The 27432-nt window shown below is 39.2% G+C and overlaps 1 long non-coding RNA gene across 1 annotated transcript; it reads left to right on the top strand.

Annotated features, from left to right (window-relative positions):
* The first annotated feature begins 16222 nt into the window (after positions 1-16222).
* LOC122177223 lies at positions 16223-27113 on the top strand. The gene is made up of 3 exons (XR_006177985.1): positions 16223-16245; positions 18937-19038; positions 26906-27113. It is a non-coding gene; the product is annotated as an uncharacterized LOC122177223 (long non-coding RNA).
* Positions 27114-27432: the final 319 nt, after the last annotated feature.

Here is a 27432-nt window from a genome sequence, read left to right as displayed (position 1 = left end):
ATTGAGCACTTGATGACAAGGCAGGACCAACCCAAGGGAGCTCAAGTGCATGTAATGCACCTGAGTGACCAGAAGGGGTAGAGTCAGGATCCACACCTTCCCAGAACTCATTTAAAGGTTGGCAGTGGAAGCATCTGTGTTTTGCTGGAGATCCCTGCATACTTTCTGAAGGTAAGCATATTCTTTTCTTTATTTTTGTGTTTGCAGCTGTTGTATTTAAGCAAATCCTCACTTGCTGCAGCCTAGGTCATTGCTACTCTGCTATCATTGCTGCACTTCCCATCATGTTACAGCCACTGATATCACCTATGTGGATTTCAGTAAGGCCTTTGATGTGGTCCACCATAATATCCTTCTTTCCAAATTGGAAAGAAATGGATTTGACAGGTGTTCAATGGACAAAGGACTGGTTGCAAAATCATAGCCAGAGAGTAGTGGTTAGTGATTCAATATCTGGATGGAGATTAATGATAAGTGGTGCCCCTCAGGGTTTAGTATAAGGACTGATACTCTTTAATATGTCCATCAATGACGTTTACAGTAGGATTAAGTGCATTCTCAGCAAGTTTCTTGATGACATCAAGGTATGTGGTAGAGTTCAAACACCTAAGGTATTGGTTACCATCACTGTTTGACAGGCTTAAGTAGTGGGCCCAGGTGAATCTCATGAGGTTTGACAAAATCAAGTGAAGTCCTTCAGCTGGGTCATAGCAACCCTTCTATCAATATGAGCTGAGGGATGAAACAGTTGAGCACATCCCTGCTAAAAGGTATTTCAGGGTCTGAGGAGTCTCAATAGTGTCTATTTTTCTTGTAACTCATGTGGCTTCTTTTGGAACAAGAGCCACATGAAAACTTGGGATCACGATCTGTTTGTGTTAGTCACAGAAGAGGAGTTTATTCCTTTCTTTAGAAGTTTACAGTCTTACTTGTACTTTAGCATCTGCTGTTTCACGTAATAGAGGTCAGTAGAAGCGGTTCAAAAACTTCCACTGCATTTAGGTATGTAAATTTCATTTGTGTGTTGATTTCATTAATCCTCTGAGAATGTATTTGTTTTATGTGGTTAATCTGGATAACAAAGGTAAATGCAATGTGGAAGTTGAGAAAAAATGAAGTAATGGTATTGAATTACTCATGGAAAAAAATATAGGACCATATACTGGATATATTTCTTCAGCCATAATGATTGGCTGTGATGGAGGACTCTCCCTAAGCTGCTGCATGATAAGTAATATTGCTTTTATCACAGCTTGAATAAGTCCACAGAATTCTGTTAGCTACTGATAAGGATATTAGGAGATATGGACATAAAAGGGTAACAACTTTAGGAATACAGGGCATGAGCAGAAGTGACTCAAAAACATGAGAGGAAAACAAAAAAAAATTAAGTATGTGACTAAAAAGCAAAGAGAAGAACAGCAGGCAATTGATTTTCTTTTTCCCCTAAAGAAATTCTGGAGGAGCTGATTGCTTGGGAGATGTAGGTAAGGAGTCTGGTGCTGGATGGAGATTGTAGTGCACTCTACTGTGAGGCCTCAGGGTACACAAAATGGGAACAGGAGCAAAGTGGTTTTTATAGAATTATAGAATGGTTTGGGTTGGGAGAGACCTTTTAAGATCATCTACTTGAAATCCCACCCCTGTATGCAGAGGCCCCTCCTACTAGACTATATGCATAAGCAGTAAAGAGACAACACTAATGACAAAACTAGAATCCTGAGTACTGTCCTTTCTCCAGATACGGGACATCACTGGAAGGATTACCCAGATGATTTTGCTACAGTGACATAACTAAAACATCAAAGAAAGATTGTAGGAGTAAGTTGGGGGCTACCTATCTTACTCTTTCACAGTAAATATATATAATTTTTTTCCCTTCTTTTTTGTATTTCAACATCTGATAGTTTTGTGAGAAAGCACAATCATGGGCTTTGGATCAGATCTTGAATATTTTCTCTCCTTTTTCAAGCCTCTTTGTTTGCCTTTTACTATGCACTTATAGATGATGCATGCCATTTGGTTCTGTTGTATTGCACAAACCAAGATAATTCATAGTGCCATTCCCAGTCAAGATGGGACATATCATAGCTTGCTCCCAGTGTGTGTTTCCAAAGGCCTTAATCTTCTGCTTCAGAGTTATAAATAACTTTTGATTTCTTTAGAAAATATAGAGCAGTAAACATCCAAGGGAACTCTGTATTTCCAATCTGACTGATGCTGCACCCAGGAGAGCTTGCTTAAAGCTTGCTCAGGGATCTTTGCTCCCAGAGATGTCCTGACCAGGTTGAAGGTCAGGTGAACAGCCTTTTTTTTTTTTTTTTTTTTTTTTTTTCTTCTGAGTATCCCAGTCTCATCACAATTACTTTAACTCCATTTCAGCACTGTACCCTTCCCTGCTTGAAAGCCTCTTATCAGGAAGGGTCATTCTTTGGGTGAGGCACTGGCACAGCTGCCCAGAGAAGCTGTGGTGCCTCATCCCTGGAGGTGCTCAGGGCCAGGTTGAATGGGGCCATGGGCAGCCTGAGCTGGTGGGGGCAGCCCTGCACACAGCAGGGGTTGGGTAGGCTTTGAGGTCTCATCCAACCCAAACCATGGTGGCAATGGTGATGAGGAGACGGTTGGACTAGATGATCTTATAGGTTGTTTCCAACCTTGTGATTCTATGATTCTGATTCTTAGAGTCTGTTTCAGGCAGTGTTGTATTGCTGAACTATGGGGAAAGTGTTAGCTCAGGCAAAGGACAGGCCCTATAATAATAAGCATTCTTTCCACACCCTGTATTTTTCATGTCCCATATTTAAGCTAGAAAGCTTGATGTTTTGAACTGTGTCTCACTAGTTTTATTTTATTGCAACTGGTAAATATTGTGAGCAAAAAGTCCAGCAGCTTTGTGTATAGTTCAGATAAGCTGAGAGTTTTTAACTGCTGCACCGAGTAAGGGTAGATCATGTAATAAAACTTTCTAACATATGAAATTAGATCAATTAATCTGTCATGGCAGGCTTAGCCAGTAGGCACACACAGAAAAGCATCACTTCCTGCTTTTGTTTACACTGAGTTTCTGTGGTAGTTTCCACATCTCTGTGATTTCTCTATTAGTCATGTGGGAGCATGGTGCTTGGGCCCTGGCAGCAGGAACCAGGCTTCTCATGAGGCGTACAGAAATGCCTGAGCTCAACTGAGGGGAAGAGAGCCCCAAAGAATTCAGTGTGGTCACAGTGACTGGTGTGAGAGATCTCCCCTGCAGGGCCTCGGTGGGGATTACACCCTCCTGCGGGTGCCCTGTAATCTCATAATCCCTAACCTATGGCTTCTTTCTGATCTCCTCTCACTTTGAATTATTTAGAATTCAAGTAAGAGGAAGTTTAGGGAAGAACAATTATGAAAAGCCGTTGCCATTAACCCGCAGTAACATTTTAGCCAGTTTAACAGAGCAATTAATGAGAGCAGTGGAGGAGACACTGGGAGATGGAATGGGTGTATTTCATTTTTCTTCTGTTTTTCCTCCCTTCACCACATGTACTGAAGCAAACAACCAAACAAGATGTGTTTCCAGTGTGCACTTAACAGTTTGCATCTTATAGCTGAAAGAGAGGAGACTTTAAAATTTTTCATTCACTTAAAAACTTTAATTGATCTGGTATCCATGACACAGGACCTTCCTTCCACATACAGAGCAGACCTGGAAATGATAGGTTTGGTTGTTACTCAAACGTAGATCCACTTCATCACTTTTTCTTTTGCACGGAAAGCTGGATTATTTTATTATAGCCTTGCAGTAAGCCTCTTGCAATACAATGAGGAGGTGGTTAGTATATCCCTTCTGTTTCTGTTTTTGTGTGTATGTTTTTTAACAAATATCAAACAGAATTTCAAATTAAAATAGATACATCTGTAAACAATAAGTAACTCTTTTATTATTTAGGCTTTTTTGTTTTCCCACTTTGTTATCACCAAAGCTCTAAAACATGCATTGTGCCTTTATTTTTATAATGATGCTTGGGTAGAAGTGAAATTTCACGTAACTTTTTTCCTTATTGCTTTTTAAGTGTGGTTCTTAAATATTTGCATTTGCAAAACTGTCCCTTTCTTTGCCTCTCCCCCCCAAAATAACACACTTTCTTCTGCTCTGCGGCCTTTTCTGCATAGAACGGAAGGCAGAAGATGCACATTCCAGAAACAACAGTAACAGTTATAATAATTTATTACTAAGGAATACTGAACAGCCAAAATTAGCAAGACCTGTTTAAAAAACAAACAAACAAAAAAACAACCTTATTGAGCATATTTACAGGGAAAGAAGAAACATTTCCCAAATAAATTTTTCAGCTTAGCAGAAACAAGGGGAAATGCAGTCGGAATCTATTACACGCACATCACTGAGTGGCTCTCTTTCTCATTCTTCGCTATTTTTGTGTTTGCCTTTGAACTGCATCTTTTGGGGGTGATAGCTGAAATGAAAGTTAATAAAAAAAAAAAAATCCCGAGTGCTTTGCACAATATGTCTCTGATCTCTGCTGAGGTCTCAAGGTGTTGCAGTAAGATAATTTATAATAGGTAAAATGACAAACATCCATCATTTTATCCAGCATTTTTTATAAAGCTATCATCAGACCTATTTGAAAACTGTCCCAAATATTCAGCTTTTAAAGGCAGAGATAGCCCGTTTGCACTGAGGTTTTGGCAATATTTTGTATGATGATTTATGCAGAAAATTTTGCAATCATATTAATGATTAGAGTAACTTCTATCATTTTACAAATCCAAAGTAATAAATGTAATCGCCACTTACTGTAACTCACTTCATGATGTCACATTCCTGTAACGTATTCTGGATTTTATCCCTTCCTTGCTATTATACTGGAAAGGCGATTTGAAAATGCGCCGTTGACTTTGCAGAAAAATATCATTAGAAGAGAGTTCTTTATCTCTTTCACACCTTTGATATCTCTCTCCCAGCAATAACTAGCTTACTGTAGCTGTCTTCTTCCTCTCTTAAAGCAAAAGCAATTAATCTACTTCCAGAGATTTGCAGAATCTCATGTTTCAAAAAGTACCTGGTTTTGCTTAGTATGGCCTTGTTGTCATCACACGACTGAAAAATGATCTGAAGCATTTTATCAAAGATCAAACAAATCCCAACTGTATTTACTATGAGCTAAGTATTTGGCCTGGCTGAGTCATTCCGCCACGTACTGAGATAGTGAGCTCCCTGGACCAGACCAGCTCTGGAATGTGCCATCCACAAGTTCAATCAGACTGCAATGTGTCTGTAGAATTGAGTTTGTTTGGCTGTAGATGGGTATGATTATGAACTTCTTTACTGCGTTGTTGTGAAAAACCACAAAATAAACTTCAGATGATGAGTAACTATGACAATTTCAGGAAATGGCAGATGCAGGCTTTATGAAATCTATTTAAATTAGGATTTTTATGTTAGATTTTAAATTCCTATTTTAATTTAGCCCTGGTTGCCTTCATGCTATCTTTCTACTGCTGTATCTGGCTGAAATTCAATGGGACAATGACACAGTGCTGTTAATAGAAAGTCATTGTAAGGAAGAATGGTACAGACTCTTAACAGGGTCTGTTGTAACAGAATGAGGGGAAATGGTTTCAAAATAAGAGTATAGATTTAAATTTAATATAAGGGGTTTTTTTTGTTTGTTTGCTTTTTGCAGTAGGAGTGGTGAGGCACTGTGACAGGTTGCCCAGACGGGTGGTGGGTGCTTCATCCCTGGAGACATCCAAGATCAGGCTGGATGGGGCTCTGAGAACCTGATGGAGCTGTTCACTGTTCTCTGCAGTGGAGTTGGACTGGGTAACCTTTAAAAGTCCCTTCCAACTCAAACATTTCTATGATTCTATTATTAACCTGAGGAAATCTCATTCAAATGTAGGTAAATGGAGCAATGAAACAACTAACACCCACCAGGACAAATATCTGATTTCTTTTTAGGAAGCCAGAGATCAGAGCAGTGGAATTTCTCCTTGTGGCAAATGATAAGATTTAGATGTCATTTTGCATTTAGATGAAAATGTTTTCAAAACTGAGAACAAGAGAGAAGCTAATGCTCCTCTGAAGATATGATTAGCCAAGGAAGAAGAAAAATGGCTGCATAAGAGGAGGGTGAGGGTTGAGAGATTATTTAAAAAAAAAAAAAAAAAAAATGGGAAGGAAATAGAAGCATGTGTGTTCATTATTTTGTCTAGTTCTGTATCCTTCCTGTGCTAACTGAAGTAGAGAATAATTGTATTTAGAAACCCGTACACATCTTGGGCATCTGTTAACTTTCATCTCTCCTGTGTCACAGAAGAATATCCTGTAAGTCCAGCATGCTGCAGGCTAGATTTAAGGGATTCAGGGTGTTTAAATCACTATGGTGTCTAGAAGCCTAAGACAGCCTCGAGACCATTTAATCCCATTTCTGTGCAGAGATAACAGGCATCCATATTTTGTCTTTGAAGGGTGTCAGATGCCATGGGTGGGACAAAGACCAGTGAACCAAGAGAAGGTGAAGCTTGTGTCTATACTTGGGGTCCCAATACAGCAACTTAGCTGGTGTTCAGCTAAGGTTAGTCCCACTTGAAATGAAACAATCAAGAATAATGGGAGAAACATTTGTGAGCTTACAAAAAAGTCTTGGATTTGGACCAGAACTTTTTCATTTATATGGTATATTGAAAAACACTTATATTAACAATCTGGTTAATTAATAAAAGCTTTTCACTGGAGTGCAAAGTGAGCAGTTGAAAAAATAGATATATTCTGAGTTTTTTTTTTTTTCCTAAGTTAATTCCTTCAGCAGTAAGATTTGTGCTTAGGCAGAATTAGCTCTGAATTTGTGACATTTTATGCAAAAGCTGCATTGAGCTTCTTTTCATCTCCTTTAAAGGTTATTCCTCTTCTCTGTGACTGCACTTCCTCATTGGCGTCTCCATCCTGGTGATTTGAGCAGTTTTAAAACCTGGCAGTACAGATACTGACACCAAAGAGAGCTCATCCACAGAAGAGAATGCAGAATATATAGAAGCCACACTTCCCAAAGGCAAATGTCATTGATTCTCAGTTACAGTAGTAATTTCTTTTCCCCTGAAACAGATGCTTCTAATATTTATCGGAATCTCTTGGAGGACAGAAGGGGACGATGCTCATCGCAGGGGTTGGAAGGGATCTGAAGAGATCACTAAGTCCAACTCCTTGCTAAAGCAGGTACCCTACAATAGGTCACACGGGTAGGAGTCTGGATGGGTCCTGAATATCTCCATAAAAGGAGATTCCACAACCTCTCTGGGCAACCTTTTCCAATGATCCATCACACTTAGCACAAAGAAGTTCTTCTGCATGTTAATATGGAACTTCCATGTTCAAGTTTTAGGCCATTACTCCTTGTCCTATTGCTACACACTACTGAAAAGAGCCTGGCCTCATCCATTTGCCTCTTACCTCCCTTTAGATATTTTATAAATGTTTATCAGATCCCCTCTTAATCTTCAGGCTGAACAAATCCAGGTTACTCAGCTTTTCCTCATATGGGAGATGCTCCAGGCCTTTAATAATCTTTGTGGCCTTCTGCTGGACTCCTTCAAGGAGTTCCCTGTCTTTTTTGAACTGGGGAGCCCAAAACTGGATGCAGTAGTTCAAATGTGGTCTCACTAAAGCAGAGTAGAGGGGAAGGATCACCTCCCTCACTCTGCTGGCCACACTCTCTTTTAATGTACTCCAGGACACCATCAGCCTTGTTGCTCACCAGAGTACACTGTTGGCTTGTATTACCCAGGTCCTCTCTGCAGAGTTCATTTCCAGCTGGTCACTTGAGGTGCTTGCATGTTGCTAACAGGGAAGGTTAGCAACCCTGTATCTGTTTGCACATCTCCACACAGCACTGTACTGCCAGACAGACAAGTTTCTGGGCAGTGCTCAAACACCTAATTTATCTGCAAGTGTAATACTGTATATAACATGTAATATGAAGGACACAGACATCTCTTCCCATCACTGTTCTCAACGCACACAAAAGTAGCAGTTTTCAATGCTTGTATAAAGATGTGCTACAACGCGGTCCTGGAAGTCCTTTCAATATGCTTATGAATGCAGTTACATTTTATATTATTATAAAGCAAATCCCTGCTTTGGTGACCTAGATATTTGTTACTGCTGGTGTTGGGTTTTTTTGTTTTGTTTTTTTTTTCTGTTGCTTTTTTCTCTACACTGTAATCATTATAACTGGCAATTCATACATATAATCTTAGTGCAGAAGATAATTCCTCTTTCCTGTCCTTTGACCTACCTTTGATTTCTACTTCCAGTTCCATCTCATGCTTTGTAGTGGGTTTTGATTTACTTATGACCTTTACTCTGTGATCTACCCTTCTTTCTGACATTCAGGGAAAAGTCTTTCATAGCCTTGGTAAACTGCTCCAGTCCTGATGTGAATTGAAGACAGGATCTATCTTTTAATAAAAACAGTTTAATTTTTCCCAAACTGAGGAGATGCTGACCTTCATCTCTAGCCCAGTAGTGGAGACATAAACTTAAGATTGTGAACAGAGGAAATGAGCTGATGGGCCAGTGAGGTCATGATCTCAACTTCAATGACTGAGAAGAAAGTCCCACCGCCCCAGTCAGGAGCAGGCAACCAGGGGCACTGGGGCAACCCTGGCTCTGGGCATCTCTTTGGTGATGGGAATAAGCTGAAGCCAGCTTGGACACAGGCTTGCAGATGAGGATCAGGTGTAGGCTCATTGAGGGGTACTATGGTGAGACATCGCCCTGGCACAGCCATGTGGACCTCAAGGCCCTGACAAATTATATGGCCAGTGTGTGCTTAAGTTGTTAGTAAGTCATAGGTAGCAAATTACAGGAACAGCTGGGTTTCCCCATCACAAGTTAAAAGGTACAGATCAGAGCCTTGCATGCCCTGTATTGCATTATGTCCTGAGCAAACTTACTGCTGGCTTTGGGCCAGGAAGTAATTTTCCAGTCATTTTTCCAGCTGCAGACTGGAGTGCATTGAATGTAGCCTTTATACTCCTCAAACATTAGGCCCTGAGACAAAGAATATGTGTGCTCTACAAAGACGTTTTGTTATAATGAGGTGGATTGTATTTACAGTTGGGATTACAGTACATGGAAATCAAGATACAGAAATACAAGTGAGAAAACCTCTTGCTGATGATACCGAACAAAATAAACCCCATAGGAGCTGCCATATACTTACATAGTCATCAGGTGGCTCATTGGGAAAGCTGAATATATTGGTTTTATAAGGTTTCCAGCACATCTGCAGTTGTTTCAGTACATTACAGGAAAATACTGCATGTTTTGAGCCATATGAATTGCAGGATTGACATAGAAATTGCTAGCATCTCAATTAGTTTTATTTCACAACAGGGCAAAATGGGAAAATTTCAGAATCTTCTTTAGAATAGAAATTCTGAAATATTAATATAAACAAAATATGAAAATAATCTAGGATTCACTGAAATGCTTTACTTATTCAAAGCATTACAATGGCTTATGTTGATGAATTCCAATTCTAAGCTGCAGATCATGACTGTGCATTGTCTTGAGGGAGCTGTTGGACCAAATCTCATTCATTCCCACACAGGGAGCAGTGTCCCTGGCCTGGCTCCATCTTCTGTAAAGCACTTAAATTCACAGGACTTCCAAGATAAATCTGACAGTTTTGCAAGAAAGGAGTTGTGTGCATTATAGGAAGCAGATCATTACAATAATTTCAGCAAAAGCAAAAGGGAAAGGAAGTCTAGAACTATAGCTCATAGTTCAACTCAAACATACACACATACAAATAAAAATAATTTTAAAAAGTCGCCTTTACACTCATTCAAATAAACATTTCTATTCATCCCCCTCAAAATGAAGTTTTTCACTTGGTTATTATGAATTTTTTAGCAGAATAACAGAAACTCTGCAATGATGGGGTTCTTTGAAAAGCATCCAATACCTGATGAAATGGTTTTAAACCCAGTAGTGGAACTTCAGCTCTAAGCAGACGTCCTCCTCTGCTCCTGCCTATCCCTGTGCTATGTTTAGCACTCCTTTTCTGTTGCTCCTCAGCTGAATGCTGCTACCTAGCATGCAGAGGACCTTCTGTTGGAGAGGTTGCAATTCAAATGACTCAGATAAAACCTATTATTTCAGCTACCTAAAAATAAAACAAAAGGCTAATTTTGAGTTTAGCAGGTGAAGGAAAACCTTTTGATGACTGGTGCCCGCAGATGGGGTTGCTGGCAGGTTTAGTGGAGAGGCAACTGTATGGAACTGGGATTAGAGTCTGAAACTTCTCACAGAAGCACAACTGCAACTGGGGAGAAAGTTGCATATAGCTGTATTTCACTGAAGTAAAATCTGTTTTTGCTCTTTTGGGCTGTAGTTTTAGAAGTCCTGCTTTTCTGGCTTATTTTAGTCATTGGTTACTCTAGAATTAAGTAAATTGATTTGAACAATTGTTGTATTTGCACTGAAGAACTTCCTATGAGTTAATGCTGTGGACGTGTAGTAGTTCAGTTTTTTGTTCTTGTAAGTAAATCCAGCGTGTGTGCCAATGTGAGGCAAAACAAATCAATCTTTAAAAGTTGCTAAATATCCTTAGTGAAATGGGTTTTGGTGACTATGCAGAGTGTCTGCAAATTGAGCTGTTTTTTTTTTTTTTTCTGGAGGGCAAATATGGAATTAGTAGAGCAGCTTCACGAACCTTAGACTACCTCAGATGAATTGGAGCTCACAGACAGGTGAAAAACTCAGATCAGAAGAGTCTTCCCATTTTGACTTCAGAGCAGTCTCAATAACATATGTGTTCAACCTTGTGGAATTTTGGAAAGCCTCCATATCTGATTCATGCATAATGAAGATATCTGCTATTTAAATCAATAAATGTGGTTGCTATTTTCTTCCAGAGAGTAAAGTTCTGGTGAGCGTAGCTGTTCGGGTGATGTTTTGTAATTGGAAGGACTGCATAATCCTAATATTTATTAGTGTGCCACTGTCAGATAAAAAAATATTCCTTATATGGCTAAGAAATGCATACTATACTTTTAATAACTACAGTGCTGCCTTTGACAAATACCAGTTGCATATGAGTATGAATCTGCAGACCCACCAGGTTGTCCAAAGCCTTACAAGGTATTCTTTGTACGTGTTGGGGGGCAAGAAGCTGGGGAATTCCTTCGTATCTCTATTTGACTTCAAAAAATAAAAACTGAACATCAGGCTTCTTCTTGTGTTTTATCAGCTGATAAAGTACACCATGCAATCTAATTCCATGAGCATTTTAGTATTCTGTATGAGCCAGAAATGTGATAATTCTTGGGCCGTGTGATATATTTCTCAGTGCTGAGGTGATAGAAATGAAAAAGAAGGAAAGTATTAAAACACAAAGAATAGAAGTGCTTCTTGTTTCAGAACTGTGCCTGCTTCCCAGCAGTTCTCTGTTCTGTCACCTGATTTCTTCAGTGTAACCTGCCTTGTGAGATATGCAGGTATTTCCTCTGCTTCTGCATGTGACAATATAACTGTGCTGTATCTTGTGAAATATTGTGCTTCATTCTGATGCCCCATTTTACCTGTGACAGAAAACTATTGGTAAAACTGCGACAGGGAAAAATAATTCCAGGAATCCATTGATTACTATTTTTACATAGGTGTGTTGTCCTTTATCTACAGCAATAATGATTTGGGTAGTCATTTCATCCGGCCTTATGAATGGCAGCATACTCTTTGTTTGTTTGTCATGTAGCAATTAACCATATTTCTCATGTGTTTCTCCTTCAGAAAGCTTTTTGGTTTTTTTGAAGCTGTGTTAGCACTGCAGTTAGCTGCATGTTTCTGCCACTAGAGCAATGTCTTGAGATTCAGACAATGCCTTAAATGACTTGGTTACTGGAAGAAATCTGTTTTCTGGCTTCTCCCTGCCTGGCATGCACTCTTCTACTCTTTCTCTTGTCCACGTTGAGTATAAACTCTTTGGTTTTGGTGGCTGCCTTTGACTAAATATTTGGACAAGGCATAGCATGATGTAATCTTGATATATTTTTTTTAACTTATAGGAACGTAATAATGCAAACAAGACTGTTTCAGATGAATCAGGATTTTAGCCTTTAACAATTTCATTGGCAGGCTCCAGTGGGAGTCTGAAATGCAGTTTTCCTTATGCCATATGCATGCTGCAGTTGCTGTGACAGTTTTGCAGGAGCTGGAGCATTTCCTCTCCACAAAAGAAATATTGAGCTAAAATGAAGGCTAGTAAATGCTTAATTGCTGTTACTAAACCATCTTTCATATATATACTGTGAACACAAAACATATTGGATGATGCTGCTGTCTGGCACATTTTTGTAATACACAAAACTGGTAAACCAGAAACAGATGGAAGTACTGAAGTGGGAGAAATGCCCTATTCCCTAATTAACTTGATAACAATGCAGGAGAATAACAATATTTAGGTTTGAGCAAGACCATTGCGTTAATATTCTCTCAAATAGAAGATGGGGAAAAAAGGACATGAGAATTACTATTCAGGATATATATATATATATATATATATATATATATATATACACATTATTACATTACCTGCTCATGTTTATCACAGAGAAACTTATAAAACATCTGTCCTTTGGTTCAGTTCCCTATAATTATTTCTTGAACCATCAGATATTCTTCTGTAATCACTGTATAATGTGTTCTTGTATATCAGCATAATGCCAGGCATGGAGGAATTTAGTTGAGAAAAATACTGAGTTTCTGAAAAAGATTTTCTGAAAAAAAAGCTGGAAATCAGATGTAAATTGGATCTATACTTGTGGTTATTAAAACGAGTCTGGAATGAAAAAAAATTGTTAAAGGTCTCTTTAGACCTACTAATTCTTGATCTGGTAGAGCTGCGTTCAATTCCTTTCATGCCTGAGAGGTCCACACCTCTGGACCTTCAGCTGTGTAAAAATGCGTACAAACTTCTGCTCTTCTACTTTTACATTTCTGCTTTATGTGGTTAGACATGCAGATGATGAAAAGCTGGAAGTCTGAAAGCTCGAAGTCTGATGTCTGATGCTTTGCAAGAGTGGGAAATGGTTTAGTGGGCATGGTGGTGATGGATTGACAGTTGGACTAGATGATCTTAGTGGTCTTTTCCAGCCTTAATGATACTATGATTCCTTCATCTAGAGCAGAAGTGCAGATCCATGTAGCTTAAGAGCTGAACTTAATCTTGATTCTTGTGACCACATCATCTTAAGGCTCCTAGCAGTACACTAAGGTGTTATTTTTATCATCTTTTGACTGAAAAGAATAGGCAAGAACAAAAAACCTGCAGCTGAAGAAAGTGAAAATCCAACATATATCCCATGGGCAAGTGGTTCAAATCCTTTTCTGGAAGGCAAGAAAATCAAACTGCCACATTCAGGAGGAGAAGATAGGCTTGGAACTCCTGAGCCCTGGGCAACGAGTCTAAAATTCACTGAATTACTGAGCAAGATTACAACTACTGTCCAAAAGCTTCCTCAACTTTCTAGTCTTTTGCCTTTCCTAAAAATACATTTCAAAAACAGTAGTGGTTGTTTTATTATTATTTCATGGAAAACCTTCACATGTTCCATCCACCTTCTGTTTTTTGCTTTATTTGGCAAGAGATGGGAAGTTTTTAATTTGTTTTCATCCAAATCAAAATACTTTGTTTGCATATTTTCTTTTGGATGTAGATCTAAATACCAAAATGTTCCAACAATCCCAACTTCAGCAAAAGGGGGAGAGCATGAGTATTGTGCTGTTCCTCTTTCCTCTGGGCAAGCTGCTCTATAAGCACAAATCAAAGTAAGATTCTGCTCTTAGTGTTCTGTGTAAGGAGATCCTGTAGTGCAGAAATCAAGCTTTCTGAAAACTGGGAGAAGAGTGAAGTGAGTCCAGGCAATCCATTTCAGACCTCTGAAGCTAAACGTAGCAGGCATTGTTCAGCCACAGGTAGAAGTCTGATATCTCCTGCTAGCTGCAGGAAATGGGGCAGATTGTGCTTATGAAGGCCAAGCATAGTTTGTCTGAGTCATGATCATGTTAAATTTTTATTAAGTAGAAATGGAAAAAGAAAGGGAGAAAAAGGGGAAAAGATTCCATGTAATTACTTTTCTTCCTCATTTTAGAAAAAAACTTCTAATGCTCTGGACAGGGGAACAGGCTTTCTCTTCTCCCTGTTCCCCATCCCCCAGCATAACTTCCAAAATCTCTTTTTACCCTTTGGAATTAGCCTCATGGCACTAGAGGAATTATGGTATTTCAAGTATTTGCTTGCTGTTGTCTATAGAGCAATTTCTGATCATCTCCTAAGAACTCTTTCACATCATATGCTTGTGACTGATGGACACAAACCTACGCTGGGAAGAATGCTCAGTGGAGACAGGCAAAGACGATGTGCTCGTGAAGCTCTCTGAAAAAGGTAGGGAGTGACCACAGCTGAACTTAAGGGAAATGGAGGGTGGCCTTTGTTTCAGGTAAATTACTGTATTGGTTGAGTGGATCAACTGGTCCACAGTTTTCCCTGAGTTAATCAAGAGACGGAATGTCTTCCTGAGGTAACCAGACCAGTAATGAGGAATGCGTGTACATGGCTCAGACCCAGGATAGAGTATAAAATTGAGCAATCAGTGAAGTGAACTTAAAGGGCAACTCTTCTGAACTGGCTTCATGCCATGCATCCCTTTCTGTTGGGAATATTTTGTGTCATGATAGTGAGTGTATAAAACCTGGAAATGAGAACCACATTTGCATTGTGATCCAAATGTATGTTGCAACTGCTATATTGTGCTTGTGTGGTGATTTTAACACGTTGCTGTATCTCTCTGCTAAATCAAAATCCTATGTAACGCCAAATGTCATCAAATGTGTAAATGTGGTATTAACCTCTCCATGAGAAATAACCAAAAGAATCTAGTCAGAGAGCATTGGCCTCTGACTCTGTTCCTGATGAACTTGCAGAAACTGAGAAGTCTGTTGTGCTGTTTTCCTGATATTACTTTCTCAAGAAAGCTACTGAGATAGTCAGAAAAATATTGTGATCCACTTTAGGAAAAGGTCAAAAATTGTTCCAGATATACTACATTACCTTACCTGAGGATGCACTGACACTGCATCTTTGGGAGGAGGCAAAAATCTTGCCCAGTGTTCAGCCAGCTTCTTCCTGAAGCTACAGGAGGCACCCTCTTGGAGGAACAATGGGCTGGATGGCTAGTAGGAGGATAGGTCTTCTTCACCTGCTTGTTCTTGAGGTGCCCGTCCACATGAGCATTGATGTTACATTTGTTTGTGAAGTTTTTGTGGTTTAGCCAGAACAGGAAAGAGTGCATATTTTGTGAACCTTGACAGTGTGTTTGCATCAGTAACTTTCCAAATCAGTGGCTTCCACTGTGCTCATGTTATGTGATAGAGTTTTGGAGTAAGAATATTAGAAGGTCAGCAGTCAAACATTCAAAAGTTAGGAAAACTCATATTTAAAACTCTGCATCACTATGTTCATCATGATGTACCATTTTTTTGCACATTCCTATGATGCAGTGTTAGGAAAGTAAATTATATGCCACACTTTAATAATTAACTATTAACAATTTACATATTTTGGTTGTAATTACTTTCTTAGTTACCGTGTGTCTCTTCTGAATGTATTTGTGATGTATTTTAATATATATTATTGAGATTTTTTTTTTCCTGTCCTTTTGGACAGAAGACCTCAGCAAAGTGCTGAGCTAAAACTGTCTGAGTTTGTGTCACAACTTTGTTACTAATTTTTTGAAAGGCTCTACTGTTTCCTTATAAGTCTGTTGAAGAGGACAATGTTTTTTCCAGAATCTCCTTTACAGTTTGAAAGGATCAATTAACATTTGAAGTAATAAAGTGTGTAGGAGAGGAAAGTATTGTTTGGAAGCCATCTAAACATTATTGCTCACCAGAAGTAATTAGTAAATGATGCATCCAAGTCTGTACTAAACCGTTTCTGAACAAATCTCTAAAGGAAACAGTTGTGGTTTTCTTCCAGTGTTTAATCACTTACCAAAAGACCTGTACAGAACAAGAACATTATGTTAAATTTAGAGCAACCTAATCTATTTATAAACACTGTATTTTGTTTGACAAGTTCAAGTCAGTTTCAAATAGCCTAGTCCCTTTTTTCCTAAAGAATGATGTAATGTATCCTGAGCTGAAGCTGGGAATGATGCTGGAATCTCTACTGAAAAATGGTGATTTATAATTGCCTTTCAATTAACATTTTTAAGCTTTAAATCACTGAGAATGTTTCTTGTATAAACTCCAATATATCTGGAAGTGAAAGTGAGAAATCAGAAGGAAGGGTCTTTTAATCAATTGCTGCTGCTTTCTGACAACTCTGGACCATTTCTTAATGGACTACAAGCTTAGTTATACTGTATTGTCACTTTATTCTTTGCAGATTTATGATGATTTAGTGGTCTTCCAAAGGCTAAGAGGCAACATTCGGCAGTGTTTACATTATGTAGGGGTCACATCTGTTCAAGCAGGCATTTCAGCTACCACACTTACTATGTGGCAAGAGTAAGGATGACATTCAAACCACTGTGCAAAAAATAGATGTGGTAGAACAGAAACACTTAGTAAGTAAATGAAGTGCACAAAGTTATATACTCAGGGAGTTGACATGCTACATTTTTTTCCCCCTTCATTTTATGAGGCTATTGAATCAGAGAAAGTCTAAAATAAGTCATTAAAACTTCAGAGGCTTGGCAATATTACATTTTGAAAATGTAGTCTAATGAGAAGCCAGCTGTGGTCATCCCCAACCAAAATTGCTTTTCCCTGAACTACTTGTTTAAAATGCCAGCTGGCCAGCAACCAGCATATACGTAATGCTCTGTGTATTGGCATTTTGTAGTTGATATGGAACTCGACATGTTTTTTGTGGCTCAAATTTAATCCTAACATGGCTGAAAAGATCAGACCACAGAAATGGAAATAGATCCACAGAATAACATAGCTTTTACTTGTTTGTGTAAACATTAAGAAATGTTTAAAATTATGTCCAGAGATAAGTTCCTTTCATTTAAGCCCTACAATGACTCTCTGAGCTAAAAATTTCACTGCTTACTTGCTTTATGTCTGGTCTGAAAGAGAAATATGTTTGTATCTGCCCCTTTTGTGGAAAAGGATGTTGGGAGATCCAGGACAGAAGTATGGTAGCCTTCAACTCTAGTTCCAATGTTAGTATCTCTTCACAAATACCACATTATGCAGAGTGGATGCACCCTCTACTCTGGGGCCATTGAGGAGTGACTGAAATGAAGATCTGATAAGTACCCAGAATTGAATTTCTAGGTCTATGTGTGTGGAATACTCTACTCATTTCCCTGGTAGGGCCACAGGCTGGATGAGAGCTTCCAAGCTTTTTGGTTGGGCTGAGTCAAGAGATGAGATTGCAGCACAGTACACATCTGCTTCACTGTGGAGGTACCACCCAGCTTTGAGTCCAGAGGCTACAGTGCAAGATTAACATGGGCACTGTGGTTCAGCGTCCTGTTCTGGTGTCTCACCTGTGTGACACATTTTTGTGGGAGTACTCTGTTATCTCCAGTGAATGCAGACCTACTGAGAATAACTCATTTTAAGAAATAGGTCCAACAAGAAGTATTAGGTGTATATGCTTCTAGGTGCATTTTCATATGGGAAGTGTTTACAAAAGGCAGTCTTTCACACCAATCTTATCTTCATGTGATGGAGCACTGAAGATATTCTCTAGACTCCGTATTATTTGTATTCCCTAAAAGTTTAACAAGTTTACATGAATCTCTCATTGCCTAGAACAGCGTTTGTATTTTTTCCCAGAATAATGAAGCTGTTTCACAATCACTGGCAGACTTGAGGCCAATAAGATAACATTTCCTGCATGCTTCACATTCCAGTCTCTTGGATGGGAGCTTTTAGATACGGTTTCTTAAATACAGTTGGAGGTTTGAATTGAAATGTCTCTGAACGTGGCTCCAAGTCTCAGTCAGTCCATTTCTTGAAACACTGAATTACACTGATGTGTTGACAGAGTATGGCTATACAGTCCATTAGCAAAAGTCAACACCTGCTCAATAGAAAGCAAGAAACTCTTGTACACAGCTGCAGCAGCTAAGAAGAAAACCTAAAAAGTAAAAGCTTGTTATTTTCCACAAATAAATTTAAGTAGGCATTTCTTTTTCACTTGTTCTTACCCAGCCTAGCACAAGCTTTCCCAAGGAATAGTTCATAGCTAAACTCCCAGTCTTCTTATTTGTCATTCATCCTCTGATCTGGTGATTTATTTTTTCAAACAAAAATGCTCCTCTATATTCACAGGAAAAAATGCCATATAACCCATTAACAAAGAAAGTTGAGTTACAGTGTATTTCCCATTAAACAGAGGGTTCTTCATCTAATAGAACCTGTTTGCTATCAGTAGGGCCCAGGGAAACGGCTTTTCTTTTCTTCAGAGTTCACTAGAGCAAAATACTGGTCATTCCATTTGTACACAGATAGCGACCATATCAGAGCAACCCACTTCAAGGCAAAGCATCATTAGCACAACTTGTGATCTTACTGTGTGGGTTGTGTACCTTTATTTCCTTAAAACCTCTGAATTTCTACACTGTGTGAGTCTGACATACTTGCAGATCTGTATCTTTTCAAATGTGGTATTACAGGCATTTTGCAATACAGCAGTATTGCATGAGACATTACCTTGTTTCTATTTCATCACTCAATGTACTTATTTTGTGCCTTTAGTAAGCTGAAATACGTCATGTGGGACTCATTCCTTCTTCACGGGAAATGTTATGTTTTAATACGGTGATTTGGTTTAGTTAGATAGTTAGACATTTGTTATGGTTTTTTTTTCTGTTCCTGCTTTTTAATAATGATGTATGTTTATCTTTCAGAGAGCAAGCTCAAAACCAACATGTTTTGCTGTGGTCAGTTGAACGTTCCTGAGGAAGTTTGTTCCATCATCAATGTAACATCCCCAAGAGAGCTGTCCCTAGGTAAGGGAAGGTGTAAATCTCTAGTACAAAATTCTTTTATGCTTGAACAGTGATGTTAGCTGCAGTTTTAACCCTAGAGTTTCAGCTGAGCTTTTGAATTTGCTGAGCTTGATCCACAAAGTGCCTGAAGATTTTGCTGTTTCATAGATAGTTTGTGAGAAGTTGATGGCAAGAGTTGATGTAAGCCTAGCACAACTCATTTACCCTGTACTGACAAGGAGAAGGCTCTCCACTAAGAGCAGCCCTCTGCAATTTATCGTAATTTCAGCAAGTAGAGGAATTCCAGGAAAACACAATGAAACAGTTTTAACAAGCTGCTAAAAAGTAAGTTTTTTTTTTTTTTCTTTTTTTTCTCAGGATTCAAAATCTCATGAATTCTGTAATGATCTGAGTTATGAAACAGGGTGAGATTTTACATGGCACTTCTCTAGGGAAGAGAAAGACTGCATCAATGACATTTCTATGGGAATTAAGAAGCCTTAGTTTCTAGGTCATTGTCTTCCAGGATATGGCAGTTGAGTCCAAGGATTTGCCACGAGGCTTATTGGGCTTATTGCCATCAGGGCAAAGAGAATTCACTACGCAACCAAGAATAAAAGAATGAAGAAGCCAGAATGCACAAGAAAATATGAGCCTGCTTCTTAAACCCAGTGAGGAGGCCACTTCCCATTGAAAGCCAAAGTCCTGAAGCTGGGTCACTCCTTGCTTATCTTGAAAACTGAATGCTTCTAAACATAGCTAGGAGCAGAAACTAAGGAAGCTCCTTGGCTCAAAACTGAGGCAGTGGTTGGATTTTAAATGTTACTAGGAGTAAAGTGTTATTTGCATATATTACCTAAGGCTTTTAGGAGAGGCAGTGAATTGAACTTAAGTGCCTACTGTGAAATAATGATGTCTTAATGATCCTGCCACTTCCCTTGTCTCAACCATAGCCAGACCAGCTACGAGTGGAAGAGGAGCTCATCAGCTCCCTCTTTGCGCTCAAAATAATCCACCTGGACAAACTGGTGCTGAATTAATAAACTGGATTGCTTTATGGAAGTTCCAGTGAGTCCCAAAGCTGGAATAAAGAGTACCCATGTAGGGGTGATGTAGCTGAGAGCAGAGAAGAAAGGAACAGAGAGACAGTCTGGATAGAGGTTACTTTTATCTGCTTCAGAGCCATTAGATATGCTGTACAGCTAAGAAAACAACCCAAGATACAGACTATTTTTGATAAACATTTGAAGTAGGCATGAAACAGCACTACAGTCAAAAGAAGCAGATATGTGTTTTCTCTTGCTTTCTATTTTGGCCACTCCAGTGCCCCTCCTTTGTATGTTGGTGCACTAGAAATGTTCCTGTACCTTATCTGTAAACTAACTACACAGCAAAAGGTTATTTCTTAGCTAGTTACCACAGATAGACAGTAACTAAGGAGAAGTAATCATTCAGACAAAAGGTGTTTTTCTCCTGTTTTGGAAAGAACATGCCAAATAAGCGATGTCCCAGCACAGTGCCTTGGAAAATGAATGGTGAACACCATATTCTCAGAATGAAACAAAATCTCACTAATGTAAAACCAACTCACCTTGATGCAGCATTGTCTGTCCACTGAATACCACATCAGAGAAGAATTAAGGATGCTCTGTGTGCACAAAGTCACTGTGATTTTCTCTCCTAATGGAACATGAGGGAAGAAATGCAGTTTGCTTTTGCTGCTCCTTTTGATTTCCTTTGGTTTACTCCCACAATGCAATATGGATACTGTTTCTTGATTTTTCCCATATCTCCTTATCACAAGGTTGTGCATAACACTTTTCTCCTAGATTCCATGGGCACTTACACCTCTTATAGGGTCATAGAATGGCCTGGATTGAAAAGGACCACAATGATCATCTAGTTTCAGCCCTCCATTCTGTCCTCCCTTCTTTGCTAATTATAAGGGCACACAAAGCACATTCCAATTCTTTCTCATGTTGGATGTTTTCGTGTGTGTGGTGTTTTTTATTCTGGCTTTGTATATGATTTGCTTCATCGTCTTCCATTCACTCTGCATAAATGGGTGGGCTCTGGGGCCTCTGAGAACAGAGACTTTCTATACCAGTATGCTATAGCCCAGCAGGCTCCCTCTAGCACAGGCTCGTTTTCTGTAAGGTTGCTGGCAATGTGGGTGACTCCCGAACTCCTGTTACGTGCTCCAAATCTTGCTGCCAATATATGGCTGTCCTGTATGCAGCACTGCTATTGCCTTGCTTGTTGGGTACAAGATTGGATGCAATATAGCCTGGAGCATGTTTTGAAGATGGGAATCCCTTGGTACTGCAATCTTGGCTGTTTACTGTCTGCTACACACTGCATGAGGGCAACTGATACTTAAAACATAGAAACATTAGAGTTTTGAATCTAACCCCTGTGAGTCTCAACAAAGGTTTACTGGGTTAGTTGGGTTTGGTTTTATTTATTTATTTATTTATTTCCTGGGATTATATCCCTCAGGGCCTTTGAAAGGGTCTTTAACACAGAGCATTTCCATTTAGGTTTTCAAGTAAATGCTAATGTATTTTTATAAAAACACTCTTGAGGTAGCCAGAGCTGCTGATCTTGCATACCAAATGTCAGGGCTCAGAATCACTCTGAAAAACTTGGAAACTTTCAACGTTTCTAAGTCTGAACAGAGCCTCTTGATTTGAACCTTCTAATAACCCAAACATTGGGCCTTTATCAAAACAATAATTTGGTATAGATATTTTCTTGTGAAAGATATCTTAGTCTAAATCTGAGCATATTTTATATTGCCTCCCTGTATGTTATATCAAAGCAGTATATTTCATTTCTAGTTGGAATTAACATTTTATTAATTACAATATGAAGATTTAGAATTCTTAAGTAATCTGCTCAACTGCTGTTAAAAGTTTACATCATCGAATGAATCCTCACTTGCATTATATCTCTTTGTTTCTGTTTGCATATCTGCAAAGAGCCTGCAATTTGCTCACTCATTCAAAAACTGCATTCCATTTTACCAAATAGAATTCACATTTGCAAGCACTCAGTTGCAACCCTTCAGCCCAATTTAAAGTTGATTTGACTGGGTATGGAGGTTATGTGACACTTTTTTTTCTTCCCACTGCATAGGCTTAACATCTGGAATCAGGTTTGTTATGTGAATATTATCAATTCCAAATGTAAATTCTGCTTTCTGTGAATATTAAGCAGCATTTCTTTGCAGCTTGGTCTTCTGACTAGCATTCAGGCAAGTGACCTCATTTACTAGAATTCTGGGGAAAGGTAATACGTATGGGATACTGAACGCAGGGCCACAACAAACCACAAACACTTGTGGAAGCTTTTATTTTCAATTATTTATATAAACATAATTCTCAGGGATCAGAAAATCACTATCTGCAAAGATGAACCATTATCTCATTTAAAAGAGCTAAGAATTCATGGAAGCTTGACTTCTGTATGATAGAAATGATCGTGCCATGAAAAAGTCTGCACAGCTCATTAAAAGAAAACTAACATTGGTGTCTTTCAAATATTTTAGCCTTTTTGCCTTCAGGTGAACTTAAATGAAAGACAGAAATAGGAAAGAAGGAAATCCTCTACTCAAATGCACATGCTGTAAGTAAACATGTTGCTTGCACAGGGAAAGGGTCTTTTTGTGCAAATGCTGTTACAAAACTGGAAATTCTGAAACATTCCAATTAGCGTTTTTCATGTATTATATTTAACTTATCCAATGTAGCTTCTGATTTTGCTACGCTAAGATGTCAAGTGGCGGCAATGAATTGAATAAAACGTGACTATCAAGAAAGCAATGCTTCATTTGTTGCAATGCACAACAGTGCGCAGAAAAGAGGCAAAAAGCAATCCAATATATCCATCCCAGCAGTGTGAGCAGCATTCTGAGAGGGCCAAAGCGCCAGAGTTCCTCTACCTTCTGATCTTCCAATTATCACAACATAGTCTTGCACTTTGCAGCTTGCTATTGGTATAAACACTATTTGCAATTCAGCTAAATGTTTACATAGTATGGGAAAATGCAACACAGCCTGCTGCTCCACTTGCTTGTCCAGGGATGCCAAAATTCATGAAATTCAAGCACTGGCTGAAAAATGGCCTTGGCACAGTGAGGAAATTGATGGTCTCTTGCTAATCGACTTTCTCTGATTTCAAGGAAATTGTGCTTCATGTATTTCTTATAAATAATCAGAAAAGAATCACAGACATGGGAGCCTTGAATTCTCCTAGCCTGGCCATACTTGCAGGCCCGTATCTTTATGTAATCTCACAGGTAGAGGTGTTAAAAGCATTAGCGTCCAGGTTAACAATCTCAGTCGGGAGCCAACTATTCTTTACCATGTGAAAAAAAACAATTTAAACCAGGAAAGTTACAGATTTGTTTCTGAACAGTAATAGAAAACAATATTTTGGTGCCTGCCTACAAGCAGTCACCACTGACAACACATTATAAAGACAAGCTGTGCTGTTAGTTCTGCTTCACCACATACCTGTTTGCTCTGTTTCCTGTACATGTATTTCCATCCAGCTCTGCCATGCATGTCAAAAACTGCCTTCTGCCAATCCTGTTCAAATCCTAGGCCTGAGGTACAAAAGGGCCATTTTAACATAAATGAAAATCAAACCTAAAATCATAGAAAAGGACTTCTCCTGATCTTGTGGGGCCCCTTTCAGCACCTGCTTCCCTATCCCATCATCCTGCACATCAGTGCTTCATCCTGGGCAGCAGCTGTGGGAGCAGCTGTAGGGCTCTGCCTTATGTCTGAGTGTTTGGCTGGCTTCTCCCACAGAGAGGTAGAGGGGAGAGAGGAGGAGGAGAGGTGCTTTCACGTGCCCAGCCTTTCCACACCTCTGTTAAAGCCTTTGCACATTGACCTTTCCTTCCCCTGAGATTTGCTTCATTTTCTCTCAGTTAACACCATGATATAATGAAAATCTAGACCTTCAAATCTGTGTGAATTCAATATGACAAGTCAGACAACTGAAATTATAATGGGTCAACACTGTAGGGCTTTTGGAGACAGCACTAGCACATCTACTGCACTGACACTGCGCTCAGTCCTGTGGCAGAAAGCAAAGAGGAGGGAAGGTTTAGAGGCAGAACAGAGGAACATTTGCAGTCTGCCAGAAATTGCCCCTGAAGAGGCACTAGAAAAGCTGAAGTTGCTTTACTACAGAGAAAGTCCGTATGAGTAGAAGCACAGAATTGTTTGAGTTGGAAGGATCCCTTAAAAGCTACCTAGTCCAACTCCCCTGCAATAAGCAGAGACACCTACAGCTCCATCAGGTGCTCAGAGCCACATCCAGACTGACCTTGGATGTCTCAAGGGATGGGGCACTCATCACCTCTCTGGGCAAACTGTGCCAGTTCTTCACTACTGTAAAAAACCTTTTCTTATACAAATGTAAATCTCCCCTCTTTTAGTTTAAAACCATTTCCCCTTGTCCTATCACAACAGGCCTTTCTAAAGAGCCTGTCTCCTCCCTTCTTAAACCTCCATCTTAGTAACACGGAAAATACAGAAAGACCTGAAAGGGTTAGATACATTATTCATGTTTTCATGGAAGGTACGGCAAGGTCTGAATGATTATTTGGTATTTGCAGAACTGTGTTATTGTCATTAATGCCAGGCTCCTCTGATGAAGTATTTTTTCTCAGTAAATTTCAAAATGCATAATAAAGAATGCTTAATTTCAGAGTAATTAACACTAATTATCATGAACCATATAATACAAATAATGCCTCCCGAATGCCTGGAGAAAGCAGTAATTTTATGCTTCCACTATAAACAATCCCATTACAGGAGGAAGAAGCAGTATTTGTAGAACACTAAAAATAGACAGACTTCCAGCCTGAGTTGTGATAGAGTTTTAGAAAGTGTTAAGCCTCTTCTTTTTGAAAATAGCATACCTTCAGTTTGGTACGTGAAAACAGTGGTCACATTACCAAAATTTAGATCAAGCTTCTTATCGAAAAAAAAATTTATGAAGTTTACAGCAACTCTCTATTGTTAAGAATGGGAAGACATATAACATGAGAAGCAGTTTGAACTTGAAAACTGAAACCAAACTGCAAACTGGTTGAAAATGTTTATTTAACTCAGCAAAAAAATCTCTGCCTGCATCTGCAATTTCTAGTCCCTGTAGGCAACAGAGATATTCAAAATAACACGGAGAAGAAATGATATCATAGATATACTGATACAAACAGAACAGTGGACGTATCTCAAGAAAGATAGGCTTTTCTTAAATACTACGTGATTCATCACTTGATGCATGCTAATCTAAACAAAAAGTCTGCACACTGCACCCAGTAAAAATAAAGGAAGCTGTCTGGTGACAGTACAGTTTGCAACAAAGCGTGCTGGCAGATTTATTTTGTGAAGTTTTGTGATTGATGTACGAGTTTTAGCTTTCGAGGTCTTGCAATTGGAGCCATTTTTAAAGCACATTTTTGGTTTTGCTTGGATCATTTTACAATGCAACAGAAGTGGAATCATGGTTATATGGTTATATCTTCATTCTAGAGGAGGCTAAATACGGAACTATTTTCCTACTTCTCACGATCAGATTTTTTACATTTTTCTCACTCCTTGCTCTCTGAAACTCCTTGCCTTTGCGTCAGGAGGCTCCAGCTTGTCAGCATGGGCTGCCAATGTAGGCACAGATATTAAACAGAAGCACACGTGCAGTAGGAACTGGTCTGCTTGAATGCTAGGGTAGTGAGATCTCTAACATCACTGCCATCATATAGCAGTGTTCTGTATGGTGTGCCTGGCACTAAGAATGAGTGAGGAGTGCTGTGTGGTCCAGTGTCACATCTCCAAAGTGATAGTGCAGTTGTGTCTGTGGTCATGACCTGCTCTAAAACAAAATAGCATCATACCTGTTGGGTTGTTGTAATATGCTTACTGAATCAAGCGTGTATTGATGATGATCCATTTTACTTGTTCGGCAGCTAGTACTTAGCTAGAGCCAATATTTTTGGCTAATTAGAATAAAAGCATTTCTAGCTTTAACTGAATGTAAAATGTAGCATTTTCACTGTTTCTGCTTTGTATGTCTAGAACAACATGGGCTACAGTACGATTTTATCTTATTTACAGTGGCCCCAATTTACATTATCAGAGATGTGTCTATTGAAGCCAATGACATTGTAAGAGGATTAGGCTGGAGAAGGTGAGATAAGAAGCAGGCAATGCCAGCCCTGTGTTATTCAGGGTTGTTTTTCTGCCATGAATGAGTATTTAAAGAGCTACAGAAGCAGGAGTGATACCAGGCTTTTGGAAATACCTGTGAATGGAATGCAATAAACACACAAGAAATGTGTCTGTAGAAGTATGGAGACAAAAGGTTCATATTCCCTTTTTGTGGCCATTGCTAGGATACCAAGTGGTATAAAAATGACTGTCTTGGGCCTGATTCTAGTCTCTCTGGTTGTCAAATGAGAGAGCTGCCTGGCTGTGAACCTGCTGAGAGATTAGAGTGAGGCTGTTTGTGCACTGAATTCCTAAAATATGTTGTTAGTCATAATCATAATTCAAAACTCCAGAGCCATTCTTCTGAGCAGTTTTTTGTTAACAGACTATCTGCCCACCTGAAAGTTAGGGAATTTTCAGTATTTCCATCTGCTGGATAATAGCTTATGGGTGAAAGGGAGAACAAAATCTTACTGCAATTTATGACCACATACAGAAAGAAGGAACTGAGGGAAGTGACTCCCATATCTGAACATCCACCCTGTGAAAGCTTTCTCTTAACAAAAGCTATTGAAGTATTTTTTTTAGCATGAAATAGCCTGTAATATTCACTGGTCTGAACTTGTTGGCACATTCTGACATTTCATAACATCTTTTCACAGTCATCATTGGGCCCTGTTGTTGACAGTGGAGAGCCCAGTTCTGCCAGAGTGCTGGAGACCCTCTGCTCCATGTCTAAGGAAGAGTGGAGGACAGGCAACATCACGCCGTGTACAGAAGCAGACAAAGCAGCTCCAGCCTGTGTGTCAGAGCTGCCATCCACCTCATGTGAACACCTACTGGGAAATTCGGACCACCTGGGGAGGTAGCAAGCAAGGAGGTATGTGTGTGGGGTTAGAGGTTCATGATCTATGTCTGGCCAGCTGAACACATCAGCATGTCTCAAAACCTCTAGGGGTCGAAGGGATGCTTCAGCATCCTTCCAAAGAAAGAGCTGTGGATGTCATTTTGTCAGTGCCATGAAATTTTCTCATTTCCCACAGGGAGCAGGGGAGAAACCAGATCACCTCTGGGATTAATTGATATGCTTTGTATTTGCTGTTGGTTATTTTTCTCCTAATGTTCTTCAGCTTTCATCAATATCTAATTGATTTATGTTATAGAAAGCTATGCATGTGCATCTGTGAAT

The sequence above is a fragment of the Lagopus leucura genome, unplaced genomic scaffold (assembly GCF_019238085.1).
Source record: "Lagopus leucura isolate 7727_CA_CO unplaced genomic scaffold, USGS_WTPT01 Super-Scaffold_100001, whole genome shotgun sequence".
NCBI classification, from domain to species: domain Eukaryota; kingdom Metazoa; phylum Chordata; class Aves; order Galliformes; family Phasianidae; genus Lagopus; species Lagopus leucura.
This window is presented reverse-complemented; position numbering and strand designations above follow the sequence as displayed.